At 44.7% G+C, this 18255-nt stretch overlaps 1 protein-coding gene and 1 long non-coding RNA gene across 7 annotated transcripts in view; both read right to left on the reverse strand.

Moving 5' to 3' along the window:
- The window catches only part of LOC143691312 (uncharacterized), a 30820-nt gene extending 28507 nt beyond the window's left edge, over positions 1 to 2313 (reverse strand). For all 5 annotated transcript variants that reach the window (XR_013179460.1, XR_013179458.1, XR_013179459.1 and 2 more), the window contains exon 1: positions 1 to 2313. This exon is cut by the window's left edge. This is a non-coding gene — a long non-coding RNA (uncharacterized LOC143691312).
- Positions 1 to 18255, reverse strand: part of CACNA1C (calcium voltage-gated channel subunit alpha1 C) — a 739906-nt gene that overhangs the window by 489272 nt on the left and 232379 nt on the right. The gene's annotated exons all lie outside the window — the stretch shown is intronic.

The raw sequence follows: 18255 nt of genomic DNA on the forward strand, positions 1-18255 counted from the left end.
AACTTTGGACGAGCAAGTGGAAGTGAAGCGGCAGTGTGGTTCCTTAGCCCATGAAAGGTATTTTTCAGGGACCCTATAACCTGAGAAACGGCACAGGGCCAGGTAGAGGATGCTGTGAGGAGCCACAGTTTTGACTCCACCGCTCAATCCAGGGCCTTGAAGGGCCAACCTCAAGATGGGCCCCCAAAGCTAAGAGCAACCTCTCTGGAAACAACACAGAATAATGACTGTAATACTCTGTGTTCACAAAGCACCTTTCATTCAAGGAGTGCAAAGTGCTTTTGTGCATTCAGGAGGCAGACGGGAGCAGGGCACAGCTGGCCATGCAGTCTGAACACTGGGAGACAAGGGTGCAGAGGGAGGGCAGCTTCAAGCCCTCGGTGCAGGCCACACGGAAGCTTCAAGTTCAAATCTGTCCCCTGCCACAACCTTGGGCAATTGCTTGACCTCTCTAGGTCTCAGTTTCCTCCTTCGTAATTTGAGAATAACGACACTACTTATTTCATAAGATTAGCGTGAAGCTGCACTAATAACCATACATAATAATAGCTTGTACCTACTGAACAATTATTTGTTACCAGGCACTGTGTTAAACATTTAGCAGGTATTTATCTGGCTTAAATCTTGCCAGATACTAAGGCAAGTTATTATTACTACCATTCATTTACAAATGAGGAAACTGAGTCACAGATCAGCAAGTTTCCCACACTGAAGACTTGGTGAACAGGAGCCCAAAGCATTTTGCATGCATCACTGCACAGCAGCACAGAAATGAAGGATGGTAAAGATATCGGATCAGTGCTGTTTAAGAGGTGGAAAAACACAGACACAAGAGGCTGTGACAGACCCTTCCTGCTTTTCTCACATGCTAGTGTGATGGCACAGATGTCAACCTCGAGCAAAAGATGTGGGGGGAGGAAGACAAGATCAGGTGAGATTCTGATTCTCGACCCAAGGGCAGGGGACAGATGGTCGGCCTCTGACATGAGCCCCAGTGTCTCCAAGACCAACAATGGATCTGCTGCCTCTGACTCGGGATTCAGAGACCCGCTGACCAAATGCACAAAAAGGTACCTTAACACCTGCTTCCACCCGGCGGCACCCTGACATAGGAACGCCAGATACTGCTGAACAGCCGAGGGAGGGGCCACTGAGAAATGTACGGGGGTGGGGGCGTGGCAGGAGGGGCAGTGCATGAGGCTAGCAGGTCCCCCTGTACCTACAGAACGAGTAAGGAATGTGTAAGCCAAACTATAAATCCCTTGCCCTCACTCTTCCCCTCCGTTCTTTCCCTTTGTGGGTGCAGCCCACAGGGTCTTTGGAGACCAGGGGTGTCTTTTAGGCTCCAATGGCCAGAGAGATAACCCCACACTGAGTCTGTCACCCGGCGCTGGGTAAAACAGACACACCAAAAGCTTCGCTCATTAACATTGGCGTTGCCATGACAATATGCTGTTGCCAGGTAGCAGCGAACCAGGGGAAGAGTGAGAATTAGCAAAGCCTAAAAATAAAGCCGCTATGTTTCTTCCCCCGTCTAGATGTCCATGTGTAACAGGCAGTAATCGCACCTCCTCCTCACCCCCAGCCCTTCTCCCCAACCGGCCCCCATGGCTGCTCGCAAGGCCGGAAGTTCGCCCTGAACCGGACCGCGTCCTGGTCACCTCTCCAAGGAGACCTAGAGGAGTGGGGATGAGGGAACTGAAGACAGAGACCTGCTAGCTAAAACCTGAAGGCCGCAGAACAAGCAGCACCAGATGACACTGCAGAGAGAACACTGGGAGGGATTTTTTCTTCCCTTAGGAAGCAGCTAACCTTGAGGTTAACCTCAACTCCAGACCGAGGCCGCGGCCTGCTCAGGCTGTCAGACACATGCCCAGATGCTCAGCTCTGGAAGAAGAGGGAAGGCAGGTGGCCTCTCTGGTGGACCATTCCACTCATGGAAAATGCTTACCTAGGCCCAAGGCCTAGAGGCTGAAGGACAGCCTAGGATGGGCATTCTGAGTGGGTCATGAGTTCTTTTATCACTAGCCAGGAGAGCCATCATGACAATTATACCAAAAAAGAAGATATTTTAGCAGTAAAAAAATTATTGAGCAACTTGTAAACATCTCCAAAGGGCATGCAATGGTATTATTTTCAGGGTTTTCCAGGGGGGTTCAGATACCATGCAAGAAAATACATGGTACCCAATAGCAACACGGTTCTTTTATATGTCTCTCCCACAAGACTCCACAAAGGCATAAGTCACATCTGACCGTTCAGTGCTATCGTCTCAGCATCTAGAGTATTCCCAGACACACAGCCAGGGCACAAAAAAAAAAAAAACACTGAGGAAAAGAGGGAGGGAGGGAGGAGAAGGAGGCAAAGAGAGATAATTCAGACATACAGAGAAAATATTCTGGATAAATGGCCAAGATCCTAATATCTGACCTAAATAAAATACCCCTTTTGCTAAACTCCAAAGTTTCTCACTCCGAGAACCAAATCTTATTCCTCACTCAGGTTTCTAGTCTCCAGAAATGATTCCACATGTATACAGGTGTACCTTGCTTTAAGCAGACTAGATATACTAAATCCAGAATTTTGGTGACAATCCTTTTCTTTACAAGTAATAAAACTAATATTCCCTTGAACACCCAACCTATCTAAATTTCTCTGAGGCTGGGCAGGCCACAGTGGCTCAGCAGGCAGAGTTCTCACCTGCCACGCCCTGGACCCGGGTTCAATTCCCGGTGCCTGCCCATGCAAAAAATAAAATAAAATAAATTTCTTTAAAGTCCAATTTGTTTAAGTCATTCTGTATACAATAATTGGAATCTATACTTTGAGTGATGCCAACAGCAACAACTGAATTCCTCATTCCATCCCCTGCCCCTAGCTTCCCTTTGAGTTCTCTCTCCTTACCAGGGGTTGACATGTGTTCAGCAAATGCAAAGAGTAGCTAAAGTTAATATTGGTGCAAGAAGTAGATACTTAGGAAATAAAAGCCATTGCTTCTAGTAGCATTGCTCCATAAAAATATATAACCCAGAACAAACTATGAATTATTTCTTGGTTCTTCAACTGCTCCAGATTAACCAACCCATTAAGCCAAATGTCAATTCCTGCCTCTGGTCCCCCAAGCTTGTGCAAGTAACTTCACAGTGTCACAGAGAGAGTTTCAGGTAAAAGAGGGAGCAGAAGGGGGATTGGAGGGCAAGTGCTGTTCATCATCCCTCTCCCAAACCCCAATCCCCCAAGCAAGTTCGAACCTGTATGAAGTAATTTACGCTCTTGGGAGAATGCATCTGGTGGGCTTCCGCCACATAAGTTATAGAGATGCACAGGACTGTTATATTTAAAGGAAGCTCCACAGAGGTTCATATTTTTACAAAAAGCTAGCAACAATAACCATCGAGTCTGTTTTCAGCATTGTCTCTGAAGAAGTTGAAGCTCATGGGCATATTTCTTCTCGACCAAAAGGAGACACCCCAAACCTCTACTGGAGAGCCCATGTGTTCATAAAACCTGAAGAGCTCACAGCCAGGGACAACCTGACAGATGTGATAATGCTATAGGAGTGAGGTAACTACAAGGTATAAAAAGATGCAGGGGTGTCCAGGAAACCACAGAATCCCAAGTTAGTCAGCCCGCCCCCCACCCAATGGCCTTGGGAGGGCTCCACATCAGCAAGATCTGCCTGACTTACTGCATTTATGAGGCTGGGGCACCTCCACGCTGATGTCCACCTGGACCCTGGGCTCAGAGCAGAACAAATGGAAATGTGAGTCCTGATACTGACAGGGCTCCTATGAATATTTTATGTACTTTTCTGCTAAGATGCACCTCAAGTGATAGCTCTTACCATCAAACACTTTGATACATAAAATCCAAACTTGTCCACGTTACCTACCCATATATTTACTTCCTTCTCTATGGCACAAAATACCCAGCTATTGCTACAGATTCAAATGGATCTAAAGAGAAGGAGATTACACTGCCCCTACTTCAATCTACTCCAAATAGAGCCTCCAGTGATGAGCTGGGCATCTCATGGGTGATCAAGAAATAGATGCTGAAAGCCACTTCACTTGCCTCATCCTCACTTTCTCATCTACAAAATGAAGTTCCCGGAGTAAATGAGGTTTAGGGTTTCTACTGATTTTTTAAATTATTGCTCTAGACTTTTGATCATAGGAGATACTCTGGGAAGACATAAAGGGTAAGCTGGCCTAAAGAAATGGCTACGTCTGATTCAGGGTGAGGAAGTCATTTGGGGTGTGAGTTGTAAAGGAAATCTGTTGCTTTCCCCCCCAAAAAAGATGCTGAATGAATGAATGAATAAATGGAAAAAAATTAACTTAAACTTTTTTTTTCCTAGTACACTTCGATCAATGAGATGCTTCCAAACTTCAAAACTTGGGCCCAGTTCTCTGAGATTCCACCAGTCTACAGTTGACAGTGTTTGCCATATTTTGGATTTACAGTTCATATACCTAGTCCCAAATGCCAATGTATTCATAAGCCCTATGAGTCTGGAGAACTGAGTTGAAATCTACATTTAACCTTGAGTTACCTAACCTTCCATCAATTCCCCAATCTTCAAAATGGAGTGCCACCATAAATGCTAGTCTTTCCTGTTGGAAAGGGAAAGAAGTCAAGCTACTTTAATCCTTCAATTAAAGATGGCATAAATCCTAAAGTTCTTAACACTATCATCACCATCCCACTAAACAGAATACACTATTTCATATGTCACTCTTCATTTCAGCCCATTCTCAACCCTCAACTTTGTACCTATAAAATACAAACTCTGTTTATACTTTCCATCATGGCCCTGGGGAAACGAATCTCTAACTATGATTCTAATAAAATTATTGTAACATAAGCAGACCCCAACTCCACACTGGCACATAGGGTGTTCTGATGCCAAAGCAAGTCAAATGAAAATAAATCACCCTGGCCCCACCTTGTTCAAGAAGGCAGAGTCAGACACTCCACCCCTACAGAAGCTTTGAACAACCTACAAGAAATGGCTTTCTCAAAGCTCCAGGAAACGAAAGACTGAAGTAACAGGGTAGGTGCTGAATCAAGAGAAAGGCTACTTAAAAGCACTAGGATTTCTGGTACCCAGGTGCTACGCCCCCACCCTCCCCCAAAACAGCTGCGTTTGGAGCCAACTTGTGCTCCCAGTGCAGTTTCCAGGTTCTGGTTCTGGATGTGGCAGAACTACCCTCCACACACTGGGAGCATGTATGTCTGGTCCCATCTGTCTGGTGGTGGCCTGAGGAAATCAACATCCTAGAAATTGCCCTGCATGTAAGAAGCAACTCATAGAGCTCCCATGCAGAGTACTGTGGGAAAGCAGTCAACTGGCTGCCTGGAGCAAGGGGTTTCCGGCTATAGGACAGACATGGTACCTGGAACCATGAGGAAACTGTTTTCTAGGAAAAAGAGGGGATTCCTAGGCCACATGCACATGCCCAAGGCAAGACACATGCAAAGAAAGGATCAGGGAAGCCCCTATACTTTGTCTTAAGTCAATGTCTAAACTGATTGTGTGGATAAACCCTGAAATGAAAATACTTCAACAGGTCAACCTGCAAATACCAGGAAAGGTGTTTTAAGGTTTTTTTCCTTCTTCTTTTTTTTTTGTTAGCTTCTGGCATTCAAGGAAAGCATCATAATACTGGCTGGCTACAAGCTAAGGAGTAGACACCAAAGAGTATAAATTCCAGTGATAAGTCATTAAAATATCAAAATGTCCAGGTTTCAACAAAAGGACACAAACATACAAAGAAAAATGGAGTGATGGCCTAGGCAAAGGAGAAGACTGAAGTACTAAAAACCATCAATGAGGATGACCAGACCTGGGACATACCAGACAAAGATTTTCTTAAAAAATGGTCCTAAATATGCTCAATGAGCTAAAGGGAAACATGGACAAAGACTAAAGGAAGTCAGGAAAATGACAGATGAACACAAAGAAACTATCAATAGAGAGATGGAAATTATGAAAAGAAACCAAACAGAGCTGAAGAACAAAGTAACAGACACTTAAGATTCCCCAGAGAGGTTCAACAGCAGATTGGAGCCGGCAAAAGAAAGAATCAGGAAGTGGAGATAAGGCAATTGAAATTATCCAGTCTGAAGGCCAGAAAGGAGGAAACTGAAGAAAAGTGAACAGAGTCTAAGGGACCCATGGGACGTCATCAAACAAACAATATACACATTGTAGGGATTTCAGAAGAAGAAAAAAAGAGAGAAAGGGGCAGAGAGAATATTCCAGGAAATAATGGCAAAAAACTCCCCAAATTTAATGAAAGACATGAATAGTACACACCCAAGATGTTCAACAACCTCCAAACAGATACACCCAGATAGACCCATGCTGTGGCATATTATAGCAAAACTATCGAATGCCAAAGAGAAAGAGAGAATTCCGAAAGCCGCAAGAGAGAAATAACGCATCACATACAAGGCAGCCTAGGAAGCAATGGAGGGAAAACGGCAGTGGGAGGACATATTTAAGGCACTGAAAGCCAAAAAAAAAAAAGTCCATCAAGAATTCTATATCTGGCAAAACTGCCTTTCAGAAATAAGGGAGAGATTAAGACATTTCCAGATAAACAAAAGCTGAAGGAGTTCTTCACCACTAGACGAGAGCCCTACAGGAGATGCTAAAGGGAGTTCTACAGGTTGAAAGGAAAGGACAACAGACAGTAAATGGAAGGTGCATGAAGAAATAAAGATCTCCAGTGAGGGTCATGGCATGAGCAGATATAAATGTCAGTACTATTGTATATTTGGTTTGTAATGCCACTTTTTACTTTCTGCAGGAACTGAAAGGTAGATGAATAAAATGTAATGATAAATGAGTAGTTTTGGACTCATAAGGTATGAACACGTACTGTGTGAGAGAAAGTACATACTGGTGGGGGATGGAGGGGCACAGGGACATAATTTGTGTACGCTGTTGAGATTAAGTTGGTATCAAAGTAAAGGGAATTGTTATAGATTTAAGATGTTAAATTTAAGTCCCATTATAATTGCAAAGAAAATATCAGAGAATATGGAAGGCCACAGAGACAGAAATTAGAGCACAGGTTGCCAGGGGCAAGGACAGGAGAAATGTGTGCAGGGTTTCTGTCGAGGACATGGGAAGGTCTTAGTAAGGGAGGGTGGTGAGGTGCCACGATGCTGTGAGTGTGATCAATTCCACTGAATGGTGTGCTTGAGAGTGGTTAGATGGGGAAGTTTAGACTGTAATATGTTCCCATAATTAATTTCTTAAAAAAAAAAAGAAGAAAGAAAGAGTAACTGAAGATACAATGATAATTAAATGCAATAAATGATCCTGAAGGGATCTTGTAAGGAAGGAAGGAGAAAGGCTCCTGAAATGAAAAAAATGGATACTGTAAACTTTGTATCAGTGCAAAATTTCTTGAACTTGATAACTATACTTAAGGTGGTTTCATAACTGAAAATCATTGTTCTCAGGAAATTTACATGGTAGTGTTAAGTTTCAAGGAGCATGAAGCATACAACCTATACTCAAGTGTATGGAAAATGAATAGAAAGGGAAGGGAATGGAAGGAATGAAAGGAAGGAAGGAGGGAGGGAAGGAGGAAGAGAGAGAGGGACAGAGAGAAAGGAAAGAAAGAAGGAAGGGAAGGGAAAGAAAGGAAGAAAGGAAGGAAGGGAAAGAAAAGAAGTGAAAGAAAGAAAAGAAAGAGGGAAGGAAGGAAAAGAGAGAGCAAAAGAAAGAAAGAACAGGAAGGAAGGGAGAGAGAAAGAGAAAGAAAGAAAGGAAGGAAGGAAGGACAAATGTGGCAAAATTGGTGGATCTGGGTATCAGGGTGGTGGGGAGGTAGGGATATGAGTTCTCTATATGGGGTTTGTACTATTTATTTTTCTAACTGTCCTGTAAGTTTGAAAGTACTTCAAAATAAAAAGTTAAATAAATAAATCACACCAAAGCCTAAGATTAGAATCCCCTCCCCACCCTTCCTTCCTTCCTATAACAGATAAACTTGTTTTCTTACTTTGCATCTGCCATTTTTAGAAATGAGCTTGGAAATAAAAATGAGCCTCTCTTGGAGAGAATAACAGTATCACGGTCTCTCTCTCTCTCTCTCTCTATCTCTCTCTTTCACGCATGTGCTCTCATTCTCACTCTCTCTCTCTCTGGCATGTGTTACTGAATTTCATATAGCTTAATTTGCTACATCTCTGATATGAGCCGCTTATACACAATATATCCAGACACACATTTTTCCACATACACAGCACTTAAAATAACTGGATTTTAAATCATCTGATTTTAGTTGAGAATTTCATTTGGGGACTGGCTGGATCTTGGCTCTTGAAAACCAATTCACTATTTCAAAGAAACACATGACTATCCTTTAAGGAGGAAACTGGCTGAAATGTAGAAAAACCTGACTTGCTTTTTGCCCCTATCAAGTCCCCCTGGAAAGTACAAACATCCATCGATGGATAGCTGCCAGAGATGAGTTTTCAGAAGCTTAAGACAGTTATTTTAGACTTCAGCTCCTTAAATGATATTTCTAAAATACAATTAGGGATTCTTTATTTTTGGCCAAACAACTACAGGGCTAAAAGGTCACTGTGAATGTGGTGGCACAGCCAGTTAACAGCCTCCTGAAATAATGCCCAAACCACAGGGCAGCCTAGGGCACACTTCTCACTGTCTCTTTCTGTGGCTCTCTCCATCACTGTCTCTCTCAGTCTCTCAGCCTCTCTGTCTCTCTGTCTCTCTCTCTCTCTCTCTCTCTCTCTCACACACACACACACACACACACAAACTGTATACCATTTGCCTTTTGAGAGTCATCAAATTTCAGGCATATAATGGCCTCACCCAATGTATCTCTTATCATTCCAGCCATCAAACAGGCCACTTACAATTGTCTGGTCTGTTCCTACATGAGGATTGTTGGTGATTATTTTACTCTTGTCTTCTTTCTAATTATACTGATTTATAGAATGGAGTCAATTTTTTTTCAAAGGTGTTTGATTATTGTTGCCATGAAAACAAAAATTCTAACAATCATGTATCTCATCGAAAACCGAGACTTCAATGAGATACAGTATACTTTGTTGCTCCTTACTAGTTAGGGAGGGGAAAGCATGAGGATTAGGAAGTGATCGTTGAAATATTTAATGCCTGGTGCCACCCAGGCACTTGCCAGTCAGAATGGACAACACTGGCCAGGAGAGCTGGCCTAGGGCTTGGGAATCTTCTGCTCTGCCAAGCACATACCCTCCTTCTGCTGGACTCAGGGGAAGGTCCAGGGGCCTGGGACAGGGGCCAGAGCGGTCAGAAAAGATAACAGCCTTCTCCATTATCTCTGTGTGAGGCACTTGGGCTTTACTGTTAAGCCTCAGTGAAAACCAAGGTACCTATTATGCAGCAAAATAAACTTTCTAGGGTGAAACAAGGGAGACGGATAATCTGCAACATGTCTATTGGCTCACCCAACCTGGGCTTCTAATGTGGGCTGAACTTCAGCAATTATGCCTGGTAAGGACATTGATCATTAGATTTTTTTTTTGCATGGGCAGGCACCGGGAATCAAACCTGGGTCTTTGGCATGGCAGATGGAACTCTGCCTGCTGAGCCACCGTGGCCCGCCCTGATCATTAAATCTTAAAGCACTTCTGTGTTAGTTGGTAAATAGCCCTTGTCCAAATCTCCCAAATGCCCCCCACTACCCTGGTCCCCTTCCTCAGACCCCCTGGACCTCCTGCCTATCCGGCAGAGAGTGGGTGTGTGCCTGGCAGGGCAGAAGGCTCCAGAACTTGTGCACCAGCTCTCCTGGCTGGCGGCGCCCACCCTGACAGGTACTGTGGTTCCAGGTGTTACTATCACACCCAGCTCTCAGCAAGGCCTTGCCTGACACCCTCTCGCTTAACAGAACTGGCCAAAGCCAAGGCGACCTCTCAGACACACACCTAACCCCCGTCTTCTAGCACTACTTTTAGTCTGCCATAACTTTCAACCTTGAATTATGATGTTTACAATGTACATTTCTTTTCACTCCTCTTAAACTTCAAGAAATTCAGGACAGACATCATGCTATGCTGTTTCTTCGCTTACCAATTCTCTACTTAGCATAGTACCTGCGTACATCATAGATATTTAAGGAATGTTTACTGAAAGAAACTTCTAAAATCTGAAATTCAAATAGCCATGGCCTAAAAGATCTTTCCATGTTTACCCAGGCCCCGCCATCCTCAACAGGAGAATGAAGCCTCAGGAGGCCCCTCGGACTCCTCCCTCCCCATGAGGGTGCCTCACTGAATTACAAAACTAGTAGATTGTATTGCGCATGTTAACACCTAATTTGGCTGCATATCACCTTGTGTGATTTGTCATGTTCCTTACGTAAAAACTGAATTCTTGCTGATCGTCTTGTCACCACATCTAGACCATACACTCCTTGAAGATAGAGACCATGTATATTAAAGAACATGTCAGTAATCCATTCCTGAAAGTCAGATGTTCTGTGGGAAATACCTATTTCCCATTATTTAAAAATTATAATGCATTACACGTTAACCGCAGCCGAAAGCCAATTGCCTAAAGTGTAACCAAAATATAACATAATGCCTATTTTATCATATCATATGGTAGCACAGAAACTATCATATTAGGAGGCGAAGTGCTTTAAATATTTCCTGATCTCTCAGCAGAATGCACGGAATCCTATCACGGGGTTTCATCCAGTCCTTTCAAAGGACCCAAATGGATGGTCTCCTTCTAGAAGGCTGGCAGCCAGGAAAAGGGAAGGGAAGAGACCCTGGGTCTGTTATGGGTTGGAAAAGCACCCTGGCTTCACAAACCCTCCAACAAATACGGCTAAAATCCTGCTCCCTGGGAAAAGATGAATGTTTGGGATGTAGTCCCATGGCCTGTTAGTCCCAGAAACACTCAGGTACATATCTCCTTTGCTGACACTCAGCAGGCTTTATAAAACAACTGCAGGCAAAGATTCTGTGGCTCTACCAATTCTATTTGGAATGTAACTCAAGGCGCTTCTTAAAAATGTTATACTGAGTTTGGGGGAGAAAAAACTTTTTCAACATAAACATCAATTGAAAATCATTTTATTCAAGGCTGTGCATACAATATGGAGTAGGGGTACAAAAACCAAAACGGATTCTCCAGGAATACTTCAACACGGGAGACATTCTGCAGATAAACCTGTATCTCTTCTGAACCTCTACCACCTTTAACATAGCAATGGATGCACTGCATGTGCGTAATATGTACCTATAGGCTGGCTAATTATGATGTTTGATAGTTGCCAGAATAACAATAAACAAAATTCGACTGGGTTGGAGACCACAAGAAAACATAAATCAACCATGTTGGCCAGTCAGTGGAGAAAAGGAGGTGAGAACTAATGCTCACCAGACACTCACTTTGAAGTAGGCACTGTGGTCGGAGGGTGTATACATTATCTCATTTCATAATCATGACAACCCAAAGAGGGAGGTTTTCTAGTCCATTTTATAGGTGAAAATACTGAGTCTCAGTTTAGATCAACAGATTGACTAAGAGCAACACAACTAGTGGAGGTGAAATCTAGCATCACATTTTGGTGTAACTCCAGAGCCTGAGCTCTTTCCATGGTCTCACACCACCACCTCCCAGGTGAGAGGCAGCCTCGACTTCCCATGCTCTGTCATTCTTCCAACCCTCGGCATCCTATTTTATTTTTGAAAATACTACTCCAAGCTTCTGAAAATATGAATCTAATTTTATAAGTCATCAACCGGACTTCTTCCCTCTGCATCTCCTCCAAAGCCTGGATCGTACTGCTCTCTGAGCTCCGGAAGATGGGCTAGATCTCAACCGATCTTTCAAGAAGCCTCAGACACGATGTTCACAGAGCAGGGTGAGGCATGCCCAGCCCACTCCCCGGTATCCTAAACACCCTCCACATCAAGGTCAAGCCCAGAGGTTGTCCATGTATACCAAACCTTCCACCTACTTCCTACTTCAAAAGCTTCAACCCAAGGGGATTTGACCATCAGCCTTCTTTCATCTAATGAGTGTTTCTGACATGCCAGGCACTGCAGCAGCACTGAGGAACCTGCAGTGGAGAGCGAGCAGATGAGGTCCCCAAACTCATGCAGTTTACCAGCTCCTTGGGACGACAGGCAATCACACAGACAAACATATAATTACAAGTTGCTCAAAGTACTTTAAAAGACAAAAGCAGGAGAGGGCAAGTGAAAGGTTATAACAGGGTGAGACAATAGAGGATAGGAGCCTGGGGAAGGCTCTTCAGATGAGGTGACATTTAAGGAGACCTGACTTGAAGGATAAGAAAGAGAAAACCAAATTAAGGGTGAGTGCCTCTGGGTCACCCACGTCCTCCCTGTAAACACAGCTGCATGTCACCTCCTGAACCACCCCTTCTACCAGCCTATCTCCCATATGGAAAATGTGAGACTATAGATTCCCAAGGTGGGGGAGGCTACCACTGTACTTCCACACACAGAGGCTTTCCCAGGGTAATGTATGGAATCCCGTGACCCGGCTTCGCCTGGCCCTTTAAGAGGCTGGCCCTCCTAGAAGGCTGACAGCCAAGAACAGGGAAGGGAAGAGACCCTGCATGTACTACAGGTGGGGAAAGCACCTTGGCTTCATGAATCCTTCAGCACATATGGTCAAAGCCCCTTCACCCCTAGGAAGGGATGTACTTGGAGCAGGGAGAGAGTGTGTGTTTGTGAGTATATATACGTATGTGTGTGTGTCAGAGGTTTTAAACATGCATTCTGAGAGAAATGCAACTCGTCTGTTTCTGATTCATTCATAACTCATCAAATTGTGTTGCAAGCACTGTTTGATGTCCAAGAAACTGCCAAGCCTCCCTAACCCCTGCCCCCCCTCTTTGAAGTGCTGACTGTGCAGACGTCACACGCGGCCTGTGCAGACGTCACACGCGGCCTGCGCAGACGTCACACGCGGCCTGCACACTGAAGAAGTGAGCCTGGAGCTCGGGGCCCCGAGATGTTGCAAGAAGGAGAAATGCTGTGAAGAGTCTTTAGTTCACGGCACCCCATTCTGCTCCGCTGGGCTCTGTTTCGCAAGCTCTCTGGTACAAATATATATCCAGAATGTCTGGGTGAAAGGGCCTTGGGTGTGGGCGGTTGGGGGAAAGGGAATGATCAGTGTCCATTTCCCTTATATGCTGAGTGGAGCAACTCCGCGCTGGGGCTGGGGAGTATAAGCGAGAACGCCCTTCAGCGTGAGCGTTCTCTAGGTTCAGAAAACAGCCCTGAAACAGAGGAACCATGGGAGTAAGGGACAGGCTTGGACATAGGCTAAATCAGGCTCCAGAGCGCTGCCTCTCAGCTGCTCAGTGTCTGGTGGAGGTCCTCACCCAGGGCCCCCTGTTCCCCCAGGAGGTGGACAGAAATAAGCAGGAGCACGCTGCCTTGGACATGGATGGAAGGCTGGGGGTGGCGCAGAGCCAAGAATTCTAAACACCCTTCATGGGTATAGGTGGAGTGGCCCCAACCAAAATGCCAACAGCACCCCAACTGAGAAATACTGCCAGGGAAGCAAGCAAACGTCTGAAACCGCTGCGCATGGTGGCATTAGGAGAGGTAAAAAATGAGGAAATGGGACTGGTAGCCCTAATATCCCGCACCGTCTTCTTGGTTGTAGCCAGCCGCTCTGACCTACTGGTCTGAGTAGTTAGGGCGTGCTGCCCTGTACGAGAAAGACTGCATGTGCTTCATTCTGGAGGGGTCTTCTAGGGCTGCAATTCTCAGTATGGAAATTGAGTTCTAAATACCCCAGGAAATGTAATAGGATCCCATTATGATTCCATTTGCACTGAAAAAAGAGAAATTTTTGGAGTACAAACAGCCACCTCCTAGCTTGCTATTATGGTGCACAGGGATCCCCAGAAGTGAGGCACCTCTTCATGGACAAGAGAGGTCTGTTTGGACTGGGGGTCCCCCTCGGGGCCACGGCCAGATGCACACTTCCTTCAGTGGGTCTGTTGCATTCTAAGGGCCCAGGGCCCTTTTCCCCCAGGTTCTTCTCAGCCTCAGCTCACACGAGACAACAGAGCTCAGAATTCACTCACTGAACATCTGCAAACTAAATATGCAGGGCCTGAGGAGGGTGCCAGGCAGATGCTTTTCCCATGTGAAGGAACGTCTCGTTCTCCTCTCTGCTGGTGGCGGCTGAGCTGGTTCTGTGGGGTCAGCCTTCAAGAAGGAAGAAGGCAGAAGAGATGCCACCCAGGCGGTGTCATGCTGAAGGGCCAAATGCCCCTCCCAAGATACTTTCCATACATGTTAATAAATGCTTGAAATATCTTTAAATGATTCAAGAGATGGCTTAAAATATGAATTATCTAATATTCATGCTGAGCCATATAAATGACTGCTATTGAGCCCTTCTGCAGGATTTAACCGAGATACAAACTCAAAAGTACACAATAGCATTGATTGCCAGGAGGGAAAAGGGACCAAGCATCACGAAAGGGAAAAAAAGACATAAGTGGAGAGCCTTGGGCACCAAAGGCATGTCTCAGCTCCTAGCTGGGAGAGTCTTGGCACCCTGTGTCTCAGTTCCCTCATCAGTAAAATGAGATGGAACCAGTGTTCTTTGAAGCTTTCTAAATCTAAAATCCTGTAAGTCAACCCAATTTATCAAAAGCAATGCTTGCACTTTGCAAAGTGCCCCCTCAGACAAGGAGAAAAAGAGACTCAAGAGCATTATCACTGTCATTTTTTAAATCATTATCATATCATTTTGCATATAATGAAAGGCCAGAGAAATACAGGTGGCTGATATTCTCTGAGGCCTTTCTCAGAAGACTAATGATAAAACTGGAATCGTTGCCCACACAGCAGCAGTCCTCCTCTTTGGCAGGTAGGACCCAGATGTCATTTGGGTGTCCACCCGTCTCCCAATGACAGAGTTAAATCCTAATTCATCCGCATCATTCAAGACAATCCCATTGTCCTTACTAAAGGGAATCTGAACAATTCCTGGCCAACAAAATACAGAAGCAGTTGGCTGGGGGCTTCCGGAAAGGTGTCCAGACTCTACAGAGACACTCAAGGAATACACATACGCACACATGCGCGCACACACACACGCACGCACCACGCTCCCCTGCACATTGCTGCTTCTGCCTATGGTGCCAGAAACTGCTGCTGCCATCGTATGATGCTGATGGACATTCGTAGGGGTCAGTGGTGATACCCTGGAGATAACAGAGCACAGAGAGGGAAAGACCCAGAGTCCTTGCTGACATCATTAATCTGAATTATCCAGCCCTAGAATCTCCTCCCTCAGGCCTCCATGTTATGTGAGACAATAATTGTTGTGAGGGTTGGTGGGCAGGACGCTTGCAGCCAAAAGCAACCTGACACATGAGTAGTAAAAAATGCTACATTTATATCAAGGATAAGTGCATTCTAGGAGGAAATCCTTTGACATTTTCAAGATTGGTAACAAGGCTTCAGGAAAGATACTGACAATCCTGTCTGTTCAAACAGGGAGCACACAGAGGAACGGGCTTTCAGGGACTCTTTAAACTAAGCACAGGGTGCTCCTGAGAGCAGCCGCAAGACTGGCCAGTGGAAGATGGGTATTGCTGGATTTGCAGCACAACAGTATCAAAGTAGGCTACATTTTGGGAGCCTTATAACCTGGGAGTCTTATAACCTAACAGATAAGAGCACCAAACTATTATTAAGGAAACAGAAATTACTTCGCAGGCTTCATTTTGAAGACCCAAATGTGGCTATGTGTGCTGGGGAAAGTTTCTTACCCTCTCTGTGCAGCAACTTTTTTATTTATCATAATAATATCTGATCCTATGACTACATGTGCAATTCTCTGTGCCCTGATCAGAAAAACGAAGCTATAAAGCATCCAAATGCCAAGAAAGAGGAAGAAGAGACCATCTCGGCGGCAAATGAACAAAAGATAAACCACCAATCCTTAAAAGATTTTATGGAAGTTGAAACTAAAAGTTTAGGAAGTCTGTCTCCGCTCAAGGTCTAAGATATTGAAAACAATCATTTGACGATTTTTCAAGTAGATGTCTAGGCTATCGTCATTGAAGAAAGCACCATTTAAGCTCCGGAATGGTCGGTCCTCTCTTAAAACCACCGATACCTCAGAGCCTTTGGAAAGCCTCTGTCCCCTAGCCCCTTCCTCCACGAGCACTCACTGTGCTACTCTCTGGGTAGCACCTGCCAGATCTCCATGGCTGACTCCGGGCCCACCTTTTGGGTCCTGGCTCACATACCACCTCCTCAGGACGTCTTTCCTGACCACTCAACCAAAGTAACTCCCACAGCCACGACCTCATCACCCTATTTAATTTCCTTCTCAGCCCTTATCATTATTAAGATTATTTTGTGGTTTATTGTCTTTCTTCCCTCCATATAATAGAAGCTTCGCAAGAGTCGGGCCCTGCTCCTCTTGTTCCCCAATGTACCCTAGACTGTGGAGCAGGTGCATTGGGTTGGCAGCTCCTGGTTGAGTGCTCTGTGCACGGCGGGATGTTTAGCAGCATCCCTGGCCTCTACCCTAAGTGCCAGTAGATGCCCCTTACCCCAGCCAAGACAACCAAAAATGTCCCCAAACATTGACAATTGTCCCCTGGACAAGAGCAAAATCATCCCTAGGTTGAGAATCACTGCTCTAGAATGGTTCCTGAAACTTAGTAGGCCCTCCATAAGTATCAGCTGATATTTATGGGTAAGCACCATAGGAGTGCAGAATGAAAGTATCCATAAAGCTTTTTACGTATCCCTGACCTTCCTAATGGATGTGGCCTGGATTAAAAAACACAAATTAGGAGTTCATTTGTTCATCTTTGCAGTAAGTGTTTATTGTGCATACATGCCACAGTGCTAGGGGCAGAGCAGAGAAAAGAGAGAATGTCCTGATGGGAGGCAGACAACAAACGAATCGGATAGTAAGTGCTGTGGAAAAAATAAAATGGAATAAATGGATAATAAGAGACTCTTGGGAGTGAGGAGCTGGGAGGAAGGTGCCAATTAGATGATCACTGGAGAAGGCCTCTCTGTGGTGGTAAACACCTGCATGAGAAGACATGAGAAAAGAGAAAGAGGCAGGTGTGCAAAATCTACAGGGAGGGCAGTCCAGCCAGAGGGAACAGCAAGTGAAAAGGCCCTGAGGTCAGAATAAGCTTGGCCTGGTCCTGGAGCAAAAGAAAGTTAATAAAGCTGAAATATAATTGGGGACTGACAGCGAAGGGGAGATAAGGGGATGGTGGAGGGAAAGCAGAAAGGAACAGAAATGAGGATTGATGTTCAAAAGTCAGTGAAGACATAATGGATGTGACAGAGTGATATAACACCTAGAAGCCACTCAAAGTTCAAAGGGGACAAATTTGCACCAAGAATCAAGATAGATGATGTCATCTGCTTAACACTTAACTTATAAAGGCTAAAATATTGTGTCAAGAAAAATTTAGAAAATAACTTTCGGTAACAGGCCCATAATATATGATGAATGGAAACTAAGAAGATATCAAAATGCATCCCTCGATTTGAAAACTAAAAATCACAAAAGGTAATTATGTTTCTCTCCATATCACCTATAAATACCAGCCACGGTGGCCACTGGGTAACAAAGCTTAGGGGGCAATTTCCTTAAGAACCAGTATCCTAGTCTGACCCTCCTCATCCTTGTGAAACCTGCAGAAACCAGGCATTTTGATAGAAAAAGATTTTCTATCAAAGACACTATACCGATCTGCCTTTTCCTCCAAACCTAAGTTCGATTTCTGTTTTTAAAATCCCAGTCTTCACCATTTGAGACTGTGTAGAAGCTCATTACCATCGTGCTACACTCAGATTACACGCCCACAGACCTGCAGTACCTACATATTCAGGGTTGTAATTAATTGTTAAAGGGTAAGTCAGCCTGGGGACACACTTAAATAGCTCAAAGGGGAGGCCTTGAGTTCCACAGAGATGGGGAATTCTCTTGACCTTGCACAACATCAGCGGCACCCTCAGGGGGTGGTCTTCGGGGAACACAGAAGCAGGGAAAGGCCCCCGTGCATGTCCTTCAGTGCTAAGGTCAGGTCTTCTCTAAGCCATGGCCAGAGCTCTGATTTCAAGGCGAGCTCAACCTCTGGGACAGGCAAACTGCACAATGACAAAAGGTCATTTCCATAGCAGGGCATTCCGGTAATAAAAATTCATTTAAAAGGGAATAGATTTGAATTA

The sequence above is a fragment of the Tamandua tetradactyla genome, chromosome 7 (genome assembly GCF_023851605.1).
Source record: "Tamandua tetradactyla isolate mTamTet1 chromosome 7, mTamTet1.pri, whole genome shotgun sequence".
NCBI classification, from domain to species: domain Eukaryota; kingdom Metazoa; phylum Chordata; class Mammalia; order Pilosa; family Myrmecophagidae; genus Tamandua; species Tamandua tetradactyla.